Source organism: Dreissena polymorpha, chromosome 9, assembly GCF_020536995.1.
Source record: "Dreissena polymorpha isolate Duluth1 chromosome 9, UMN_Dpol_1.0, whole genome shotgun sequence".
Classification (NCBI taxonomy): Eukaryota; Metazoa; Mollusca; class Bivalvia; order Myida; family Dreissenidae; genus Dreissena; species Dreissena polymorpha.
Window position 1 is genome coordinate 23048682 of NC_068363.1, and position 25936 is coordinate 23074617.

The 25936-nt window shown below is 35.7% G+C and overlaps 1 long non-coding RNA gene across 1 annotated transcript; it reads left to right on the forward strand.

The window, feature by feature from the left end:
- Positions 1-905: 905 nt before the first annotated feature.
- LOC127845434 (uncharacterized) lies at positions 906-25366 on the forward strand. Its single transcript, XR_008033213.1, has 3 exons — positions 906-1049; positions 24912-25063; positions 25223-25366. It is a non-coding gene; the product is annotated as an uncharacterized LOC127845434 (long non-coding RNA).
- The last annotated feature ends 570 nt before the right edge of the window (positions 25367-25936 follow it).

Here is a 25936-nt window from a genome sequence, read left to right on the forward strand (position 1 = left end):
CTCGAAAACTGGGTCATGCTGGGTCAAAACAAGGTCACTCGGTCAAAAAAAGAAAAAACTTGTACATGTAAACACTGTAGACGTCAAATTTCATGCCCAATCTTCATGTTAATTTTTCAAAATGTTTGTCTAAATGATATGTTGGTCGAGTTCAAACGTGGTTCGGGTTGGTTGAAAAAAAATTGGCCGCCAGCGGGCGGGGCAGTTTTCCTTATTTGGCTAAAGAGAAAGCTTGTAAACACTCTAGATGCCAAATTTTTGTCCGATCTTCATGAAACTTGGTCAGAATATTTGTCCCCATTTAACCTTGATCGAGTTCGAAAATGGGTCATGCTGGGTCAAAAACTAGGTCACAATGTCAAAAAAAGAAAAAATCTTGTTAACACTGTAGAAGTCAAATTGTATGCCCAATCTACATGTAACATTGCCAAAATGTTTGTCTTAATGATATGTTGGCTGAGTTCAAAAGTGTTTCCAGTCCGTTGAAAAACATGGCCACCAGTGGGTGGAGCAGCTTTCCTTATTTGGCTAAAGAGAAACCTTGTAAACACTCTAGAGGCCACATTTCTTGTCCGATGTTCATAAAACTTAGTCAGAAGATTTGGCCCAATAATACCTCGATTGAGTTCGAAACTGAGTCATGCTGCGTCCAAAACTAAGTCACTAGGTCAAAAAAGAAAAACCTTGTGAAACACTGTAGAAGTCATATTTCATGCCCCATTTTCATGTAACTTTTTAAAAATAAAGTTAGAACTTTGTTAAAATGTTTGTTTTAATGATATGTTGGTTGAGACCAAAAATGGTTCCGGTCAGTTGAAAAACATGGCTGCAAGCGGGACTAGGCAGTTTTTATGTCCCCCACTATAGTAGCGGGGGACATATTATTTTTGCCCTGTCTGTTGGTCTGTCTGTTGGTCTGTCTGTTGGTCTGTTGGTCTGTTTGCGCCAACTTAAACATTTTGCAATAACTTTTGCTATATTGAAGATAGTAACTTCATATTTGGCATGCATGTGTATCTCATGAAGCTGCACATTTTGAGTGGTGAAAGGTCAAGGTCAAGGTCATTCTTCAAGGTCAGAGGTCAAATATATGTGGCCAAAATCGCTCATTTTATGAATACTTTTGCAATATTGAAGATAGCAACTTGATATTTGGCATGCATGTGTATCTCATGGAGCTGCACATTTTGAGTGGTGAAAGGTCAAGGTCATCCTTCAATGTCAGAGGTCAAATATATGTGGCCCAAATCGCTTATTTTATAAATACTTTTGCAATATTGAAGATAGCAAATTGATATTTGGCATGCATGTGCATCTCATGGAGCTGCACATTTTGAGTGGTGAAAGGTCAAGGGCATCCTTCAAGGTCAGAGGTCAAATATATGTGGCCCAAATCGCTTATTTTATGAATACTTTTGCAATATTGAAGATAGCAACTTGATATTTGGCATGCATGTGTATCTCATGGAGTTGCACATTTTGAGTGGTGAAAGGTCAAGGTCATCCTTCACAAGGTCAAGGTCATCCTACAAGGTCAAACATCATATAGGGGGACATTGTGTTTCACAAACACATCTTGTTCCTAATTTATATAGTAAAAAGTCTTGTGAACAGTCAAGAAGTCATATTTTTTGCCCATTCATCATGAAACTTAGTCAAACCATTGGTTTTATTGATATCTCGGACGAGTTTGAAAATGATCCAGATCGGTGAAAAAACATGGCCAACGGGGGGGGGGGGCAGATTTCTCAATATGAGTGTAGTGAAAACATGTGAACACTCCAGAATTCACATTTTTGGTCCAATCTTCTAACAATTTGGTCAGAAAATTCGTTTTTCAGAGAGTTGAGTACGAAAAGTGTTCCGGTCCGTTGAAAAACATGGCTGCCGGGGGGGCGCATTTTCCTTATATTTATATAATAAAAAAAGCTTGTGAACACTCTAGAAGTCACATTTTTTGCCCAATCATCATTGCCCAAACATTGCGTTTGTTTATATCTTAGATGAGTTCGATTAATCTAAAAACATGGCCGCAAGGGGGTGGGAGTCTTCCTTATATGACTACCTGGTGAGCACTATAGAAGTCGCTTTTTTGCCTCATCTTCATGAAACTTAGTCAAGACTTTGGTTTTATTGATATCTCGGGCCAGTAAGATAATGGCTCAGATCGGTGTAACAAACACACCTTTTAGCCTACCTGATTACTCAGGTGAGGTTTTAGGATCGGTCCTTCTCCGGCGTCTGTCCGTCCGTACACATTTGGTTAGTTAACACTCTAGCATTCACATTTCTCAAGCATTTTGTTTTCAAAGTTGCTGCGAAGCTATATGGCCACAAGATCTTAGTCAAGCTTGATAGTGAGCAAAATCGCATCATAAATGCCCTTTGATTGTCAAAACTTTCATTATATTATACACAAGCCTTGTAAACACTATAGAGGTCACAATTTTGTGTCTTGGTCATAGTTTTTATTTTTATGCCTCCAGTAGGGTGGCATATAGTAGTTGAACAGTCCGTCCGTCTGTCTGTCAGTCAGTCTGTCCGTCCGTCCGAAAAATTTACCATTGGCCATACCTTTTGCAATATTAAAGACAACAACTTGATATTTGGCACGCATGTGTATCTCAATTGGCTGCACATTTTGAGTGGTGAAAATTCAAGGTCATCATTCAAGGTCAAAGGTAAAAACAAATCCAAGGGAAGTAACAACCTTTAAAGGGAGATAATTTATCATTTGGCAGGTACAGATCTGTCTTTTCAAGGGAAGTAATATTTTAAAGGGATATAATCAAAAACAAAAATATTTAAATCAAAGCGGAGCAGGAGGGGGTATAGTGGTTCTGACAAGCACAGACTCTTGTTGTAAGCAAAGTTTGATGTTTGGTCATTAGGGGTCAAAATATAAGTCACTGGGTCATATCTTACAAAATCCTTGTAAATGCTCCATACACCAAAGTTTTGGTTCATTAATGATGAAACTTGACCAGGATGTTTGTCTGGACAATATCTTGATCAAGTTTGATGTTTGGTAATGTGGGGACAAAATCTTTGTCACGGGGTTTTATCTTACAAACACCTTGTTAGGCCACAATTAAAATATTGTTGGTTTGCCCTTTACCGACCCTCAATTTTACAGGTGGGTAGGTAGGTAGGAAAATTATTTTATTTTATTTGAGAAATTATATTTTTTATACACTAATAGTCTATAAATATTTAAAACACTGTTATTAAAGCACTGTTGCAGTGTACGAAGCCCTATGTAGCTTAACATTTTCTTGTTTGCTGTTTCTTGCATATATTAATATCAAATGCATGTTTGTGTGTTATTACATTAAATATTTGTTCATTATATGATGTTAATTGCTCAAATGCATTTGTAATTATTTAACAGCCAGGCAGCTTTTATTTTTAACTTAAACCTTTCCCTTAAATTGCGCTTAACTAGCATGCAACAAGCATTGAAGGAGTGTAGAAAGACAGCCCAAAGCCTTTAATGGAAAAATTCAGACATGGCGAAAGACCGTCACATTTTACTGGCCAGACTTGCCTACCAGGAGAAACAATTCACAGGCCAGTTGAAATTTTTACAGGCCTCAATTTTAAGTGTTTGACCGGTTAGTGCATAGTCTCGGCATGGCAAAGTAAATTCATAAAAGGGCAAACTGAACATTATTATAAAGCATTATTTCTTTTTGAATGCTCTGAGCTTTTATGAGTACATACGTACAGCTCAGAGGGTCAATAGCTGGGAGTTGTATTATTGCAACTAACATACATGTAAGCATGAACACTTGATTTGGGGAAATATATTAAGGGTGTTAGATTCAGTTTGTGGATATATTAACGCTTTAAACATATATACTTGAGTGTTGTCGATGTATTTAGCTAAGAGACATTAATATATTAAATAAGTTTTCCTTTACATATCCAATTTTATAAAATGCCATTACAGTTAACTGTTTAGTGTGGCAAACATAATAAAGCAGAATATGCACATGAATCTGATTAAACACAGATCCACTTGCATATAAATCAAATCATGTTTGTCTTTTATTTTGCATTTTCGAACGATAATCCTGTAACTGTTAGATGTATTTTTCCTTGCGAGTAGACTGCATTCCAATTTTCAAACACTTGTTCTGTGACATTCAGTTCATACATTTCCAAAAAAATGAGTTTTATTTGTATCTAAAACGTATGCTCCATCGTAGAATGACACGCTCTTTTCATTAATCCATACTAATTATATGATGTCCGTCGTAAATTTGATAGTCATTTGTCCTCGCTGAGCATCGTTATTTCTTTTAATTGTCCGCCGTCTTGGATCACGTTAACAGCATGTGTACAACGAACGTAAACTCGTATTTGTCCGACTACTTTCGCGAACCAATAGTTAAGTATGATGTTGTTCGGCCATTTTCACGGAACACCGCCGATCGCGATGCTGGTTATAGACGCTTGCATTACTGTCTATATTGGGGCGTATGAAATTCCAACCATCGGAGCGACCTAGATCGGTCAGGGGCGATAATAATAGACAGGGATATAAATACGCGCATGAATAAATATTGCTGTCGGCTCTGTTATGATCGTCGAAAAAAAAAGAAAAAAAAAATACGTTTTCAGAAATCGCAATCAAAATTTTTGGGTCGGGGGGTAAAAAGTGGGTCGGTCGGTAAAGGGCAAACAAACTCAATTTTAATTTAGGCCTTAACACACTAGAGGCCATAGTTTTGGTCCAATAATGACTTGACCAGGATGTTTTTCTTGATGATATCTAGACAAAGTTTGACATTGGGTCATGAGGGGGTCAAAATCTTGGTCACAATGTCCAAATCTTACAAAGACCTTGTAAACACATGTAGCATTATCATTACTTGCACATGTTTGCATTGCAAAAAACCCATGCAAATGGACAGTACTCAATAAGTATTAATCATATACTCACACCGCAAAAGTAAACAGAAGAGAACCAATCTAATATGCTCTAGAGGACTGAATTTTCAACCAAGCAATGAACTAGGCCTTATAAAAAAGGTGAGCGAACTAGGGCCATATTGGCCCTCTTGTATATAAAAGGTCTGATCATATATATGTGTCATTACCTGTTCAAAGTTTTGTGTTGACAACAAAGCATGGCATTCCCGGTCCATTTTCCCCATTGACTTTGTGGATTTTACATACGCTGCAGTGTTTACAAACTGGCAGTAAACGTAACTACACTCTACTTACAGATACCCTCCCAGTCCTTTCTGTAATTCACCTTTATGGATTTTACAAGTGGAACATGTCCACATGCAGAACAATACATGAAACTATTCAGCAACACTTCCCATTCCACTAACCGCCGACTTATTTTCCTCGAATCCGTCGATGAAGACGCTGGTGTTTTATCATTATTTTGTTTAGGCCCAGAATTAAATGAATGATCATAAAAAAAGTATTTTGTTCATTTTTAACCAGGTTTTCCGAAGGAAAAAACTGGTTATTAGATTGGCGAATGCTGGCGGGCTGGCTGGCGGGCAGGCGGAACAAGCTTGTCCGGGCCATAACTATGTCGTTCATTGTCAGATTTTAAAATCATTTGGCACATTTGTTCACCATCATTGGACGGTGTGTCGCGCGAAATAATTACGTCGATATCTCCAAGGTCAAGGTCACACTTTGAGTTCAAAGGTCAAAAATGGCCATAAATGAGCTTGTCCTGGCCATAACTATGTCATTCATTGTGAGATTTTAAACTCATTTGGCACATTTGTTCACCATCATGGGACGGTGTGACGCACGAAAGAATCACGTCAATATCTCCAATGTCAAGGTCGCCACGACTAAAAATAGATTTTTTTTTAAAACAAGCTTACAAAGGGGGTTAATTTTGTTTGTTCATTTCAAAAGTTCAGTTTGAGTTTTCTCCCTTTATCAGATTTTTTTTCACAATGAAAACCTGGTTTTGTGACAATTTTGTCCCTTGTTACTACTTGTTTTTGTGCTCTCAAAATTTAAATTCACTTAAAAGTTTTGTGGAATTTTTCAAATTTTCTTTTTAAACTGATTGTTTGGAATGAAAACATGTTGATGCAATATAAAAATAAATGTTGTTATTCGAATATAATAAAGTAATGGCCTGAAATAATGTCGGTGTGAACCGTTTGGCTTTCACCCCTGGATATAAAGTAAAGGCCTTTAGAAATATTTTCTGTCAAACTGCCGGATCAGGATTTTATGTGTTTGATTTATAACATAGCCTTATGTTTATCAACTGAGTTTGTTCAAATTATGGCCCTGGGTTGAACAATGATCACGCCCCGACGGGTAAGCTTATTTATATAGATGTGTGCATTAAACAAATATATAAATGTTTATATTAAATAACCACAAATCCCATATCGTCCCAATATCTTTAATATTTAATATGACAAGGTTGATTGAGGTCATGTACAAAGATTGTTTAAATAATTACCCTGGGTTACTTACAACTGGCTCTGTTTATATTGTCCCATGATTAACAGAGAGCATGCTGTTGTTGTTTTTTATAATCACCGAAAACCACAATTGTCAGTTATTAAATATTTGGCTTGTAAGATTGTATTATATCCTCTTGTAGTGTTTGTTTGCAAATCATGCTTCTTGGTTCAAAAGTGGTCATGCCCCAAAGTTCAAAACTTGCCAGGATCCATGTTTAACCTGATACATGTTAATTATTTGTGTTAACAACAGCGATCACATGATCGTTTAAACAACTATTTTGCAAATGATGCCTCAGGAGTAAGAACTGGTCGAGTCCAAAAGTTTATTTATAAAGAAATTTAAATACACTGATTTTTAACATCAGCTTCTCTGAAACTGCAAGTCTCAAAGATATATTATGTTGTGTACAACGCAATCTAATGCTTATCTGCACTTATTGTTCACAACTTTGGTCACACATGTCCACCCCCAGGGGTCACAACAAACATAAATAATGATATAGTGAATGATTTTGCATTAAAATCTTCCCTGAAGTCACATGGATCAGGTGTGCAATAGTTGACAAGTAACATCGTTCTGTGTTCCTCTTCTGTGTGTGTTCAAACCATGTCAACTCTTGTCTCTGTTGATTAAAACTGGTCATATGCAATTGTTCAAATGCTCAAAGGTTTTATACAATCCTCTTCTCTGAAACCACAAGTATTTGTTGGTTCAATATTTTGTGCATAACATCGTCTTGTATGTATTTTCTATTTTAATTTAAATCAAGGCTCTAGGTTCACAAAACTGGACACACCACATGCCACTGAATACAACTTGGGCTTGTTTCTGTTTGTTTGTTGGATTTATATATTTTAGCTCAGCTTTTGTGATCGCCGTTTGTCCGTCGTGCGTTGTCTGTTGTGCGTCGTCCGTCGTGCGACGTCAACATTTGCCTTGTTCACTCACTAGAGGCCACATTTATTGTCCAACCTTCATAAAATTTGGTCAGAAGATTGGTTTCAATGATATCTTTGATGAATTCGAAAATGGTTACGTTTGCTTGAAAAACATGGCTGCCAAGGGGCGGGGCATTTTTCCTTATATGGCTATAATATTATGGCTATCGCAAAATCTTGTTAACACTCTATATGCCACATTTATTGTCCGATCCTCATAAAACTTGGTAAGAAGACTCATCCCAATGATATCTTGGACGAGTTCGAAAATGATGTTGGTTGGTTGAAAAAACATGGCCGCCAGGGGGCAGGTAATTTTGCCTTATATGGCTATAGTAAAACCTTGTTTACACTCTAGAGGCCACATTTATTTTCATGAAACTTGCTCAGAAGATTTATCCCACTGATATCTTGGATCAGTTTAGAAATGGTAACCTTTGCTTGAAAAACATGGCTGCCAAGGGGCAGGGCATTTTTCCTTATATGGCTATATATGACTATAGTAAAATATTGTTAACACTCGAAAGGTAACATTTATTGTCCAATCTTCATGAAACTTAGTCAGAAGATTCATCCTAATAATATCTTACACGAGTTTGAAAATGATGCCGGTTTGTTGAAAAGCATGGCCGCCAGGGGGCGGGGCATTATTCCTTATATGGCTATAGTAAAACCTTGTTAACACTCTAGAGGCCACATTTATTGTCCAATCTTGATGAAATATGGTCATTAGATTTGTCTTGATGATATCTTGGACGAGTTCGAAACTGGTTACGTTTGCACGAAAAACATGGCCGCCAAGGGACGGGGCATTTTTCCGCCTTATAGTAAAATGTTGTTAACACTCTAGAGGCCACATTTATAGTCCGATCTTCATGAAACTCGGTTAGAAGATTCATCCCAATAATATCTTTGAAGAGTTAAAAAATGATGCCTGTTGGTTGAAAAACATGGCCATCACGGGGGCGGGGCTATTTTCCTTATGTGGCTATAGTTAAACCTTGTTAACACTCTAGAGGTCACATTTATTTTCCGATCATCATGGAACTTGGTCAGAAGATTTGTCGCAATGATATCTTGGATGAGTTAGAAAATGGTTTTGGTTGCTTTAAAAACATGGCCACCAGGGGCGGGGCATTTTTCCTTATATGGCTATAGTAAAACCTTGTTAACACTCTTGAGGCCACATTTATTGTCTAATCTTCATGAAATTTGATCAGAAGATTGATCTCAATGATATCGTGGATGAGTTCGAAAATAATTCTGTTTGCTTGAAAAAAATGGCTTCTAAGGGGCGGGGCATTTTTGCTTGAAAAAATAGCTGCCAGGCGGTGGGGAAGTTTTCCTTATATGGCTATAGAAAAACCTTGTTGACACTCTAGAGGCCACATTTATTTTCCGATCTTCGTGAAACTTGGTCAGAAGATTTGTCGCAATAATATCTTGTTATCTCAGGTGAGCAACTTTCAGGCCATCTTGTTTATATAAACAATATGTATATCTTTTCAATGAGTTCACTTGATATACAATAGTAAAAACACATAAAGGCGATCATCTTAGCAATATTATTTATTATAAGCCAATTTTTATTTGTATGCCCCTGAAGGAGGGCATATAGTAGGGCTGTCACGATTCACCGGTATATCGGTATATCGCGGTGCATGTCGTGAAAAAAATCGCTACGCGGTACGGCGTTGCCGCACCGGTTTTGTTAATATTATTATATTAGCACAGATATAAATATATTACATAATTATTTTGATATAGATATGGTTTTGAAAACTGTAGCAGCGTTCAAACAGGCTAAATAAATAATCCGTTCATATCTAGGTCAAGCAAGCGCTTCCACTGGTAGATGTTTAACTTTCACGTTTAAAATACGGCGATGTATGGGTCCGTACCTTTTTTGGAATTTGAGACAGATTTCTTTTGCAAATAAGTTCATAATTATCCAAAAGATGTTTACTCTATTTCTTAGTTTCTTTCTTTAGTATATTGATCGTTCAAAGCATGGCACTTCCGAATCATGTTATCTTAAGATTATGAATAAGTCGAGGAAGAGTCAGTACGCTATGGATTTTCAATACTGGGCCTGCTGACTCCGCATTTTAAACATGCCCTTGAAGCGTTCGATTTACACAGATTGTAGTCACAGCTATTGTAAACAACATGGCGGACATTTTAGAAAAAGACGCGAATAACATTAACAATTACAATGACTACTTCTATCAAGTTTATTACAGTTTCTTTTACAGTTTCTAGTCATACTATGATACCAGTGTTTTCTGATTATTGAGTTTAATAAAGTGTGTAAAACTTGTTATTCTGCTGTTTTCTTCACAGATACATATTCTGTAAAATATCGCGGTACGTACCGCGATACAGTGTTGCCGTACCACGATATACCGCGGTACGCTCACGGCGTATCGTGACAGCCCTAGCATATAGTGATCGCACTGTCCGTCTGTCCGTCCGTCTGTCTGTCATACTGTGCGTTTAGGTTTCGAAAAATGCTCATAACTGTTATGTTGCTTCAGATGTAACATTCATATTTGGTATGCAAGTGGATATGGTCAAGGTATTCCCATACGCACACAAATGTTGACCCCTTTGACCTTGACTGTGAATTGAGGGTCCGCGTGTACATTTTGAAAAATGCATTTAGGTTTTGAAAAATACTCATAACTTCTAACAAAGCGTTTATCGGGGACATATATCATCCTATGAAGACAACTCTTGATAATTAATAAGATTTTCACATTAAAGGGGCCTTTTCACGTTTTGGTAAATTGACAAAATTTAAAAAAGTTGTTTCAAATTCGCAAATTTTCATTTTAGTTTTGATGTTTGTGAGGAAACAGTAATACTGAACATTTACCTTGCTCTAAATAAGCCATAATATCCATCATTTGACGATTTAAAAACTAATAAATTATAAGGCGTTGTAACGCGAAACTATTGAATACTTTGGATAGTTCTGTTGTTGTCGTTATATTTTGTGATCTACAAGGAGTGATTATATAAAGTAAAAACTGCATCTTTCATTGTATAAGCACGGATGGCTGAGTGTCTAAGTGGTAGACTTTTACTCCCGGACTCCAGGGGTCAGTGGTTGGAGCCCTTTTGAGGGTTACTTTTTTGTGCTTTGTTTATTTTTATTCTTGATTTTTACTGGAGCTTTTTAGATCCAATGTTTACAATTATCAATATAAAGCATGTAATGACAAACTTCAATACATGCTTAAATCTGTGAACAGGCCTCTTTAATAATACTATCAATATGGTAATAAGTATCACAATTGGTGATAATAAAATGTTTAAGTATTTGGTATGATTTGTTTTTGAAAAGCACATTACGCAGAGTTTGAATATCCCAAAATAGCAAGTTGTCGGTTATAACTTTTGTTGAGTATATAACTAATTAATCTTGACCTAGATTTAACGTTTATTAGACAAGAGATTCTTTCTATCACTTACATCTTAGAAATTCACAATGTGTACACAAAAATGTAAAAAAATTACATTCACAATATATATAAGTTGGGACTTTATCGACTTATCTGCGGATACATTCACTGAACATATTTAAGGCTCTTTAACTGAATAAATGTTATCAAAATGTACGCACTGCTGTCACTGGATAAGCAATATTACGGTTTTGCCTGTTTTTACTTTTGCTGTTATTAGCACACCTGAGCACAACGTTCTCATGGTGAGCTTTTGTGATCGCTTTTTGTCCGTCGTGCGTTGAGCGGCGTCAACATTTGCCTTGTTAACTCTCTAGAGGCCACATTTATTGTCCAATCTTCATGAAATTTGGTCAGATGATTGGTTTTAATGATATCTTGGATGAGTTTGAAAATAGTTACGTTTGCTTGAAAAACATGGCTACCAAGGGGCGGGGCATTTTTCCTTATATGGCTAGATGTGGCTATAGTAAAATCTTGTTAACACTCTAGAGGCCACATTTATTGTCCAATCTTCGTGAAACTTGGTCAGAAGATTCATCCCAATATTATCTTGTAGTTCGAAAATGATGCCGGTTGGTTGAAAAACATGGCCGCCAGGGGGCGGGGCAGTTTTCCTTATATGACTTTAGTAAAACCTCGTTAACACTCTAGAGGCCACATTTATTGTTCAATCTTCATGAAATTTGGTCAGATGGTTTGTCTTAATGATATCTTGGATGAGTTCGAAAATGGTTACGTTTGCTTGAAAACATGGCCGCCAAGGGGCGGGGCATTTTTCCTTATATGGCTATATGAGGCTATAGTAAAATCTTGTTAACACTCTAGAAGCCACATTTATAGTCCGATCTTCATGAATCTTGGTCAGAAGATTCATCCCAATGATATCTTGAATGATTTAAAAAATAATGCCCGCTGGTTAAAAAACATGACCGCCAGGGGGCGGGACATTTTTCCTAAATGGCTGTAGTTAAACCTTGTTAACATTCTAGAGGCCACATTTATTTTCTGATCTTCATGAAACTTGCTCAGAAGATTTGTTCTACTGATATCTTGGACGAGTTAAAAAATGGTAACCTGTGCTTGAAAAACATGGCTGCCAAGGGGCGGGGCATTTTTCCTTAAATGGCTTTAGTACAATCTTAGTAACACTCTAGAGGCCAGATTTATTGTCCAATCTTCATGAAACTTGGTCAGAAGATTCATCCCAATAATATCTTGGATAAGTTTGAAAATAATGCCGGTTGGTTGAAAACATGGCCGCCAGGTGGCGGGGCAGTTTTCCTAATATGGCTATAGTAAAACAGTGTTAACACTCTAGAGGACACATTTATTGTCCAATCTTCATGACATTTGGTCAGAAGATTTTTCTAAATGATATCTTGGATGAGTTCGAAAATGGTTACATTTGCTTGAAAAAAATGTCCGCCAAGGGGCGGGGCATTTTTCCTTATATGGCTATATGAGGCTATAGTAAAACCTTGTTAACACTCTAGAGGCCACATTTATAGTCCGATCTTCATGAATCTTGGTCAGACGTCAGAAGATTCATCCCAATAATATCTTGAATGATTTAAAAAATAATGCCGGCTGGTTAAAAAACATGGCCGCCAGGGGGCGGGGCATTTTTCCTAAATGGCTGTAGTTAAACCTTGTTAACATTCTAGAGGCCACATTTATTTTCTGATCTTCATGAAACTTGCTCAGAAGATTTGTTCCACTGATATCCTGGATGAGTTAAAAAAATGGTAACCTGTGCTTGAAAAACATGGCTGCCAAGGGGCGGGGCATTTTTCCTTAAATGGATTTAGTACAATCTTAGTAACACTCTAGAGGCCAGATTTATTGTCCAATCTTCATGAAACTTGGTCAGAAGATTCATCCCAATAATGTCTTGGATAAGTTTGAAAATGATGCCGGTTGGTTGAAAACATGGCCGCCAGGTGGCGGGGCAGTTTTCCTAATATGGCTATAGTAAAACAGTGTTAACACTCTAGAGGACACATTTATTGTCCAATCTTCATGACATTTGGTCAGAAGATTTGTCTAAATGATATCTTGGATGAGTTCGAAAATGGTTACGTTTGCTTGAAAAAAATGGCCGCCAAGGGGCGGGGCATTTTTCCTTATATGGCTATATATGGCTACAGTAAAATCTTGTTAACACTCTAGAGGCCACATTTATAGTCCGATCTTCATGAAACTCGGTTAGAAGATTCATCCCAATTATATCGTGGATGAGTTTAAAAATTATGCCGGTTGGTTGAAAAACATGGCCACCATTGGAGCGGGGCTATTTTCCTTATATGGCTATTGTAAAACCTTGTTAACACTCTAGAGGCCACATTTATTGTCCAATCTTGATAAAATATGGTCAGAAGATTTGTCTTAATGATATCTTGTATGAGTTTGAAAATGGTTATGTTTGCTTGAAAAACATGGCCGCCAAGGGGTGGGGCATTTTTCATTATATGGCTATATAAGGCTATAGTAAAATCTTGTTAACACATTAGAGGCCACATGTATAGTCCGATCTTCATGAAACTCAGTCAGAAGATTTATCCTGATAATATCTTGGACGAATTCAAAAACGATGACGGTTGGTTGAAAAACATGGCCACCACACGGCACAGGGGCGGGGCTATTTTCCTTATATGGCTATAGTAAAGCCTTGTTAACACTCTATAGAGGTCACATTTATTTTTTGATCATCATGAAACTTGGTCAGAAGATTTGTCCCAATGATATCTCGGATGAGTTTGAAAATGGTTTTGGATGCTTTAAAAACATGGTCACCAGGGGCGGGGCATTTTTCCTTATATGGCTTTAGTAAAACCTTGTTAACACTCTAGAGGCCACATTTATTGTCCAATCTTCATGAAATTTGGTCAGAAGATTGGTCTCAATGATATCTTGGATGAGTTTGAAAATAATTATGTTTGCTTGAAAAAAATGGCTTCCAAGGGGCGGGGCATTTTTCCTTATATGGCTATAGTAAAATCTTGTTAACACTTTAGAGGCCCGATTTACTGTCCGATCGTCATGAAACTTGGTCAGAAGATTCAAACCGATTATATCATGGATGAGTTCAAACATGATGTCGGTTGGTCGAAAAACATAGCTGCCAGGGGGCGGGGCATTTTTCCTTATATGACTATAGTAAAACCTTGTTAACACTCTAGAGGCCACATTTATTTTCCGATCCTCGTGAAACTTGGTCAGAAGATTTGTCCCAATAATATCTTGTTATCTTAGGTGAAAGACTTTGGGCCTTTCAGGCCCTCTTGTTTAATACATATTGATCCATCGTCTGAGTAGATCCAACGTGATATCTTATAAAACTGGAAATGTAGATCGACACAGTTCAAGTTTTGCACAAAAAAACAAGTTCAAATAATCACAATTTTCTTGAGTATAAAACATGTTTTGTAATATGCAAATTAAGTTATGTCTTTACGTATTTACTTCTCTAAAAACACTTATCTTTGTGTTGAATATAGTTTCGTCGATACCTGCTCAGACGCCAAAATCGATATTCAACAAAACTATTTTACAGCCTGAAAACTACCGTTCTGTGTCCTGTCAATAGTAAAGTTCAATAGAATAATTAACTACTTGCATGTAATCTTATAACAAGTAAAACAAGAAAATGAGACTTCCGGTAATGGCAGAGTAGGTTACGAATTTTGAAACAGAGAATAAAAATTAATAATAATGGTAATCTAACAAAACTTTAGTGGTGCCTCAAGTCAGTATATCCTTTAAAAAGTGTTAACTAGAGATTTCGGTAATAAAATATCTGACCTATCGGAGAATCAAGGAGATAACACATGAAAAAAGTGATTCGAGCATAAACAAAGAAGGCGCGGGAAACCGGTGTGAAAGCACAAAGGAATGGCTATTCAACCGCTTATTGATAGATTAAACGGACAATCTAAGGTGATCGAGCATCTCAATTCTGAATTAAAGCAGAAAACCCAACAATTACCCGAAACGGAAAACAAAATATCTGCCCTTGAATCACAAATGCAACAGATGGAACATGAGCACGATAACCTAGACCAGTATAGCCGACGAAACATTCTGCGATTCCATAACGTCCCAATGAATGGAAAGCCTCAATCCGATACTGACCAAGTTTTCATCAAACTTTGTCGTAAAAAATTGGGTCTTCAAAATTTAACTACAGATGACATTGAGAGGTCTCACTTCATCGGACAGCCTGACAAAAATGGTAACGCACAAATCATATGCAAATTCAAACACTGGAAAGCCAAAAATGCCGTTTACCAGGCTAAGAAAGAACTGAAAAAACATAAATCCGAGTCCTTCAAAGTCTTTATGTGCGAAGACCTCACTAAACGCCGACAGTCAATTGTGCAAAAACTGTCTGAAGCCAGAAAATCGAAACGTATTGACTCATACTGAACAAACGATGGTCGTATCTTTTACAAGAAAACCCTAAATGGCCCCAAAACACTTGTGGAGTCACTAGAAACTGTGAGCAAACTGTTCCCCATCGGTTAATAGACGCCAAGTCAGACAGTAACAATCGAACGGTCAGCCCATATGTATGTGGTGTGTATAGTTAATATATTCTAGAGAACGCAACAGTCTCCACTGACTATTAAATAACATTTCATACATGTAAATATTCTTTCTTGTGACAAAGCAACGTGTATGTAAATCATAAATATATAAATGGCCTCCCTTCGAAGAAGGGGTATATTGCTTTGCTCATGTCGGTCTGTCGGTCCGTCCACCAGGTGGTTTCCGGATGATAACTCAAGAACGCTTGGGCCTAGGATCATGAAACTTCATAGGTACATTGATCATGACTCGCAGATGACCCCTATTGATTTTGCGGACACTAGGTCAAAGGTCAAGGTCACGGTGACCCGAAATAGTAAAATGGTTTCTGGATGATAACTCATGAACACTTAGGCCTAGGATCATGAAACTTTAAAGGTAGATTGATTATGACTCGCAGATGACCCCTATTGATTTTCAGGTCACTAGGTCAAAGGTCAAGGTCACAGTGACCCAAAATAGTAAGATGGTTTCTGGATGATAACTCAAAAACGCTTAGGCCTAGGATCATGAAACTTGATAGGTAGATTGATCATGACTCGCAAATGATCCTTATTGATTTTCAGGTCACTAGGTCAAAGGTCAAGTTCACAGTGACCCGAAATAGTAAAATGGTTTCCGGATGATAACTCAAGAACGCTTATGCCTAGAATCATGAAACTTCGTAGGTAGATTGATAATGGCTGGCAGATAACCCCTATTGATTTTCAGGTCACTAGGTCAAAGGTCAAGGTCACGGTGACTCGAAATAGTAAAATGGTTTCTGGATGATAACTCAAGAACGCTTATGCCTAGGATCATAAAACTTCATAGGTACATTGATCATGACTCGCAGATGACCCCTATTTATTTTCAGGTCACAAGATCAAAGGTCAAGGTCACGGTGACCCGAAATAGTAAAATGGTTTCCGATTGATAACTCAAGAACGTTTATGCCTAGGATCATGAAACTTGTTTGTATTATAAAACGAACGTTTATATGTATATTTGTATATACAGTACACTCCACGCGTTTTCCCCAAAAAACGCGCTCCCTCCGCGGGTTTTTTTCTGCTAGCGAGTGTTCACGCGGCGTTGGAAGAGCGAGGTGAACTCGATAAAACGCTCGGCGTTACGCCGCGTTCGCTAATTCCCCCGGCGTGTATTACTTTAGGCTAGTCAGACACTTTCCGTTCTTATCAGTGATCGCCGCGCAACGCCGAGTTAGCAGTGTGCTACTGGGCATGCCAAAAAATAAAAACATTGTTATAATAAATTGTTTAAATACTGTAGTACATGTATAAAAAAGATAATTGTATAGTAAATTAATGCGTATAAAAATTATGTTTTTTAATTCACAGGTACGTCTACAACATGAATTAGTCTAATATAATACATTTGACAAATTAATATTTAAATCATAACACATATGACACAAGAATACATGTTTCGTAAAATTTCCAAATGAGAATAATAATTCGTAATCCGAAACACACTACAATTTTTAATTGTTAACGCGACGTTTACAAATGCTTCCAATATACAGTCATGTATATTTCCCGACAAAAGCGCGCGAAAATTATGCTGCAATGTACAAGGTCAAGGTACAATGTATACTCCTGCAAAGCGTGCGTGTATTGATTTTTTTTTATACAAACTTTGTAGCGCAGAGAACATTGAATTTTGTTGATTTCGGTTAAAAGTTTCTTTGGTATTTATTAACGAAATTATATCGCGAATAAGTTGATATTTCCTCTAAAATAATTTCAAATCGAACACGCCGAATCTTTATCGTTACGGTATTTTAGTAGAGTAATTATTTAAACACTAATTGTATAGTAAACTGATTAAAGAAGACATCTGGGCGGAACTGGATTTTAAGTGTTTGACGTTATGAAAACACGCAAAGCTTGTCTACTGATCTATTGTGTAGACTGCTGTCTGCGGTGTTTTGACAAAAGGGATTAACATGTGTGAATGTCACTCTGCCGATTTGGTCCATAATTACTGGTAAACATTGTTTAGAATGTCGACGCAACAAGAATACAACTGTGAATATTAAATGCAATTATCAACTCAATAGTTACCACCTTTTAGCAATCAATGGAATAACCTACAAACAAAGAGAAAATCAATGCATTAGCGAGCAGAGAATTGAACCATTCCATATGCATTCGTTGAACGTGTTTACTTGACTAAGTTATGCCTGTAGACAGGAAGCGGCTTTTCTTTGATTACGTCAAACTGTCAATTCACACAGATTTGCGAGATTTTTAGGGTCCTTGGTCATTTGTATAGAAAATCACCTGCTAACATGAAAACTTTGGATTAAATTATCAAAATAAAAACAATGTTGCAAACTGTGTTTATATTAATTGGTAAGTATTAGTTAAAGGACGACGTTTTGTGTGTCGTAAATAAACGAGTTTTCTATACAACAACAACTACTTCTACAACCCTGTCGGGATCGATCTATTTTGGTTGTTTTTTTAATTGTAAATATTATACTACATGTACATGTATGTACTTGTAATAAATGTAATTTTATTTGAAAATCAGGAAGTCAAACAAAATTAAATTGATCATTATCTCGTAAAACGCGGAGTTTCCCCCGCGTTGCCAACGCCGAGGGCCGCCGCGTCGGCTTATCAGTTTTGCCGATCGTTAACCGCCGCGTCCAAAATCATGCAAACGCCGCGTATAGCGGGATTTTCTTAATCTCCCTCCAGGTCGAAACCCGCGGAGTATGGAGGGAAATTGGGGAAAACGCGTGGAGTGTACTGTAATCTTCCCAAACACTTACTAGTATAACTATTGATAAATACATAAATATGAATTATGTAATAGTAGAATATAATATATACTACTCAAATATTTACTAGTATAACTATGATAAATATATAAATATGAATTTGTATAATAAAAAGTAAGATCAAATACAAAATTGATAAAATTATATAATATCGAATTTGCATTACAATCAAATATTATTGTTTTTATCAATTATTTGAATAGTTTATTGTTGGGGTAAATAATATCAATGAATCTGAAAATATAATTTATTTTCCAAGACATATATATAAAAATCAAGCATATATGTAAAATAACATCATTAATATTACCCTGTGTAAATAGGATAAAAATAACGAAAAAATATAAACTATTTGTTGCATGTTTGTATATTATTATAAGAATATTTTAAACTTTAACTCATTCCACAAGTGTTTAAATAGACTATCAAAATATAAATAGAATAAAAACAACGAACAAATATACACTATTTGTTGCATGTTTGTGTATTGTTATAAGAATATTTTAGACCTTTACAAATTTCAATAAAGATATAAATATTAACTGTAAAAATATGTATACGTGTTTACTACCAGAAAAATTGTTTAATTGTCGAAACGTTTGAAAATGATTGTTTAAATTTAGCATAATAATTATTTGTTCAAATGTTTTTACAATAATGCTGTTAATTAGTACATAATTTATAGATATATCAAGTATTTAATCACACCTACCTAGTTTTAACATCTTTTTGTTGTACAAGTTATTCCCATAATCCTTTGTAGTCTCTTGGTTATATATGTTATTATTTTTTATTATGTACCCCACTATAGTAGTGGGGGACATATTGTTTTTGCCCTGTCTGTTGGTTGTTCTGTTGGTTGGTTGGTCTGTTGGTTGGTTGGTTTGCGCCAACTTTAACATTTTGCAATTTCTTTTGCTATATTGAATATAGCAACTTGATATTTGGCATGCATGTGTATCTCATGGAGCTACACATTTTGAGTGGTAAAAGGTCAAGGTCATCCTTCAAGGTCAGAGGTCAAATATATGTGGCCAAAATGGCTCATTTTATAAATACTTTTGCAATATTGAAGATAGCAATTTGATATTTGGCATGCATGTGTATCACATGGAGCTGCACATTTTGAGTTGTGAAAGGTTAAGGTCAAGGTCATCCTTCAAGGTAAGAGGTCAAATATATGTGGCCCAAATCGCTTATTTTATAAATACTTTTGCAATATTGAAGATAGCGACTGGATATTTGGCATGCATGTGTAACTTATGGAGCTGCACATTTTGAGTGTTGAAAAGTCAAGGTCAAGGTCATCCTTCAAGGTCAGAGGTCAAATATATGTGGCCAAAATCGCTTATTTTATGAATACTTTTGCAATATTGAAGATAGCAACTTGATATTTGGCATGCATGTGTATCTCATGGAGCTGCACATTTTGAGTGGTGAAAGGTCAAGTTCATCCTTCTAGGTCAAATATATGGGTCAAAATTGCTCATGTTATGTAACTTCTGCAATATTGAAGCTGGCAAATTTATATTTGACATGCATGTGTATCTCATGGAGCTGCACATTTTGAGTGGTGAAGGGTCAAGGTCAAGGTCATCCTTCAAGGTCAAACGTCATATAGGGGGACATTGTGTTTCACAAACACATCTTGTTAAACATAAAAGCAAATCATTTAGATTATACTCGCTCCAGAAGCACCAAAGCACACAAGTACTATATTGTGTATAACATCCAGCCATATCCAGCCATATATACTTGCGTTCCGAATTGGACACTTATGTGATTATCCAAATGACTTTGTATATATGATATTTGTTTATTTACTGTGAAAAGAGTCATTATAGCTATAACACATGTGATGCATAAATGTAACGTTCGTATTTGCCTCGACTTCACTATTCTACTCCAGTTTGTAGCATTGTTTATGTCAAATCTGCATTTCTAGATAACTTGTCTTCGTAAATTACGCATCCTACTGTTACATGTGTGAAAATTAAGTCAACACATTCGAGCACTATTTCAAGGGCTAGTCATGCATACACAGTGTATCTTACTCACATGTGAATCTCAAGGTTATAGCCTTATCATCATCATAACAAATGTCACGACTAGCACGAGAATTATGCACATTGCCAAACTATTAAATATACGATAACATCAATTCGTATTTTCCTTTAAAACATCGTACTAAAAGCCAATTTAGTGAAGCTGGTTAAATATTATGCCCATGTTAATTATTTATTTCACAAAGGTTATATATTAAACTCAAGCTAATATAATAAAAAATACACCATTGACTGAATGCTTAAAAATTTGGATCTCATTCCCTTTCGAACAGTTATTGAAAGCTTCTGTCCTCTAATGTATTGAATGCGTTTTTCTGTCCTAGTTTAGCGTTCTGTAATTGGGCATACCTAAAGCAGAACACTGTATACAAAAAATTGCCCATTATCTGTTCTATGTTTCGTTTCGATAGAACAGGTGCACGTGGGTTAATTTTTGCCACATAACGGTACCCATAATACGAATAGGCAGTGAACTGCATGTTATTATCATGTATTCGTAGCGATTAAATGAGCTCGAGTAATTGTGTGTTTTTTGTTGACATATAGGTAAACTGGTAGGTTGTGTACATTACACTTTGCATTAATTATTGGTCTATAATGCACATTATTAACCGCAACTTGCTTTAATAAAATTACTTTTTTGTGTGTTACAATTTGTTGTTGGGTTTTTAAAAGTTGATGTTCTCTTTTTGCAGTTGCACGTTATCTTTCTACATGAATCATTATTCACCAGAGAATCAACGTATTACCTTTAAATCATAATTTAAATGGTACTCTGTTAATACAATTATAAATGAAGACATTACTATACATATATGTTCTCTTTTTCAAAATAGTGTGTTTGTAATTGTACTTCCCTGTCTCAAAACATTTTGTTTGTAACTGTATGTCCCTGTTACAAAATATTTTGTTTGTATTTTTATCCCCAGCCAGAGGCGGAGGGATATTGTTTGAGCGTTGTCCGGCTGTCCGTCCGTCCATCCGGCACTTTTGTGTCCGGAGCCATATCTTGGAAGTGCTTTGGCGGATTTCATTGAAACTTGGTATGAGTATATATATGCATAAGAGGATGATGAACGCCAAATTGCATTGTATAACATCTGTTAAAAACAGAGTTATGGCCCTTTGTATCTTGAAAAAATGCTTTTTACTATAGGCACTTTTGTGTCCGGAGCCATATCTTGGAAGTGCTTTGGCGGATTTCATTGAAACTTGGTATGAGTATATATATGCATAAGAGGATGATGCACGCCAAATGGCATTGTACACCATCAGTTAAAAACAGAGTTATGACCCTTTGTATCTTGAAAAAATGCTTTTTACTATAGGAACTTTTGTGTCCGGAGCCATATCTTGGAAGTGCTTTGGCGGATTTCATTGAAACTTGGTATGAGTATATATATGCATAAGAGGATGATGCACGCCAAATTGCATTGTATACCATCTGTTAAAAACAGAGTTCTACCTTTGTATCTTGAAAAAATGTTTTTTACTATATGCACTTTTGTGTCCGGAGCCATATCTTGGAAGTGCTTTGGCGGATTTCATTGAAACTTGGTATGAGTATATATCCCCCGCTTCCTCCGTCCGTCGATCTGTCAGCATGTTCATCCGTCCGATTTGCACCCATCCTCAAACAAAGCATATGTTGCGGGGGATATCAATTCTACGAATTTGCTTGTTAAATTTCGGTCCAAACATAAAACCTTGGTTTCAGATTTTATATAAAGACTCGAAATCAGCTGTTTCTCAATGTGGTTACTTATCCGACTTTTTTCCTATTGAAAGGGGCTGCAGACAAGGAGATCTTCTCTCATGTTATATTTTCATCCTCTGCGCTGAAATTTTGTCGCTTGCATTGAGAGATAACAAGAATATAAAAGGTGTAACAATTAATGGAACTGAACATAAATTGTCCCAGTTTGCAGACGATACTACAATTTTATTAGACGGTACTGAACAGTCCTTAAATGAAACTCTCACTGTTATTCAGGAGTTTTCATTTATATCATGTCTTAATGTTAACTTTGACACAACAAACGTTGTATGGATTGGCAAGAACAAATATAGTTGTCATACCATAAAAACTAAATGGAAATTCAATTGGATGCAACACAGCTTTAAAATGCTGGGAATAAATTTCCATGTTGATCTTTCAAAAAAGATGAAATTAAACTATGATGAAAAAATTGTCAAAATGGAAAGTATTCAGAAAAACTGGAAAAGAAGATTTGTATCACCAATTGGAAAGATAGTAATTGTGAAAACACTTAATGTGTCCTTATATTCAATCACTTGTTCATATCATTGCCAAACCCACCCCATACCATTCTTAACTCTATAAAGTCCTTTATTCTGAGTTTTATTTGGGATGGGCATAGTAAAATAAAGTTCTCAACAATAGTGAAAGATTATAGTGAAGGAGGTTTAAAAATGATCGATCTGGATGCATTTATTCCACCATTAAAACTAACATGGTTATAAAAAATTCAATGCTTTAGAGGAAATCAGATAGAAATCGCAAAACTTTATTTCGATACATATAAACTCTTAAATTGCGGTTATCATTATGCTTTAAATATAGCTAACAGAATTTCTAACCCCTTTTGGGTAGATGTTTTAAACAGCTTCTCACTTTATTGTGGTAAATTAGAAGAAAACACAAATAAATTTTTGTATTATCCACTTTTTTACAATCCAAATATATTGATAGGAAATAAAAGTTTTTTCTTTAAGTCATGCTTCTTAGCTGGAATTCATTGTATAGGTGATATATTAAAAAATGGAACCTTTATCTCTTGTGATGACCGTAATAAAATGTACAATTTGAACATAAACTTCATTCATTATACAGGGGTTACAAGAGCGTATATCTAATCCTTCCAGACAAATTATCAAACCCTTTCTACCACCATTGTTTCAACTTGTACTGAAAAAAGAATCTGGTGCAAAACAACTATATACTAATCTAAATAAAAATAATGAACAACCATCTGTTAAACAAAAATGGTGTACAAAACTAAATACCATAATTAATGAAAAAGAAAGGAACTGCTTATTTGAACTACCCTTTTTAATCACCACTGATGTAAAGGTTCATTGGTTCCAATATAGGCTAAGTCACAGGATACTTGGAACAAATAGTCTTTTGAGTAAAATGAAAATTACAGATGATCCATTATGTTCTTTTTGCAAAGAAAGTGAGGAAAATTTAGAACATTTATTCTGGTGGTGCCACATATCTAAAGCAATTATTGATGAAATATAACCAGAACAATCTTTTCCTTTCATTAATATTACAATCCTACTACTTGGATACTGAGTTAAGTCTGCTACAGCCATAAATAATGTTATTTTGTTTGTTTAACTATACCTGTATAAGTGTAAAATGAATAAATATATTCCAAGCACTATAGGAGCAAAAAATTCAAGTACGAATACGATAACTTAAGAAAAATATCAATTTCAAAAAATAATTTAGAATCCTTTGACAGTGAAGAAAATTATTTAATGATATTGTCTCACGAACTTGGAAGGAAATAAACTTTGATGATTGTTGTAGTTTTTATATTTATTCTTTTACAAAGACTAACTAAAGCGTACCGTTACCCACGTAAAATTAAATGTCTACGTTATAAAATATAGCGCATGTTATTATGTCCTTAAGCACTTCTCATCTGTTATTATAATGTACACATTCTACTCAGTCAATACTCACTTATTTTTTTCCCCTTTCTTTACATTTTTGTATATGAATTTTTCAACTTAAAGAAGTACATGTAATTGCAATCAGTACATCATACTTTACTAACTTATGCGCTTTGTCATCGTGTATTCTATTACGAATAACTTATGATATGTGTTTGATGCATTACATGCATTTGTGATACCATTTTTTTATGTCTGATCGCAAAATAATATTGTTATTAATCATATTGTACGTTGATGCATTACATGTATTTATGTTGCCATTTTTTTATGTCTGATTGCAAAATAATATTGTTATTATGCATATTGTACGTATATGCAATCACGAAATGAAATGTGTTGGAAAAAAAAAATAACAAGTAAAAATGCGTAAATAAAAATCGCTACATTCGCTAACTACATTGCCTTCTTCACTTTGGCGACCAAGAATACGTAACAAACAAAAATAGCAATACATTGACATTTCAACTATGCAGTAACTAGCAACAGTTTGCAAAAACAATAATACACATAATGATAAAAGCAATAATAATTAAGAGACGACACATTAGCCTGGTGAAGCATTAACAAACAATGAATTTCTTCATCAGCATATGCAACAATGCAGTCGGTATGAAGCAGATAGCATATGCAAGTAAATAACATGAGAATGTTACAAGGCAGCATGCATGTACTTGCCTATAAACCCTTTCACCATTTTTATGTCCCCCACTATAGTAGTGGGGGACATATTGTTTTTGCCTTGTCTGTCTGTCTGTTGGTCTGTTGGTCTCTTTGCGCCAACTTTAACATTTTGCAATAACTTTTGCAATTTTGAAGAAAGCAACTTCATATTTGGCATGCATGTGTATCTTATGAAGCTGCACATTTTGAGTGGTGAAAGGTCAAGGTCATCCTTCAAGGTCAGAGGTCAAATATATGTGGCCAAAATCGCTCATTTTATGAATACTTTTGCAATATTGAAGATAGCAACTTGATATTTGGCATGCATGTGTATCTTATGGAGCTGCACATTTTGAGTGTTGAAAGGTCAAGGTCATCCTTCAAGGTCAGAGGTCAAATATATGTGGCCCAAAATGCTTATTTTATGAATACTTTTGCAATATTTAAGATAACAACTTGATATTTGGCATGCATGTGTATCTTATGGAGCTGCACATTTTGAATGTTGAAAGGTCAAGGTCATCCCTCAAGGTCAGAGGTCAAATATATGTGGCCCAAATCGCTTATTTTATGAATACTTTTGCAATATTGAAGATAGCAACTTGATATTTGGCATGCATGTGTATCATATGGAGCTGCACATTTTGAGTGGTAAAAGGTCAAGGTCAAGGTCATCCCTCAAGGTCAGAGGTCAAATATATGTGGCCCAAATCGCTTATTTTATGAATACTTTTGCAATATTGAAGATAGCAACTTAATATTTGGCATGCATGTGTATCTCATGGAGCTGCACATTTTGAGTGGTGAAAGGTCAAGGTCATCCTTCACAAGGTCAAGGTCATCCTTCACAAGGTCAAGGTCATATATAGGGGGACATTGTGTTTCACAAACACATCTTGTTGAGATCAGTTATTTCCCTGTAGACTAGAGCGCCTTGAGGCCTTTGTCCCTGTTTTTTAAAACAAAGCTTTGTTGTTTAATGTTTGTTGTTATGTTCAAAGATCAAGGTCACGGTGACTCAACTTAGGAAAATGGTTTCTGGATGATAACTCAACAACGCTTACGCCAAGGATCATGAAACATCATAGGTACATTGATCATGACTCGCAGATGAACCCTATTGACTTTCAGGTCACTAGGTCAAGGTCACAAACAAAAATAGCAATACATTGACATTTCAATGATGCAGTTACTAGCAACAGTTTGCAAAAACAATAATACACATATGATAAAAGCAATAATAAT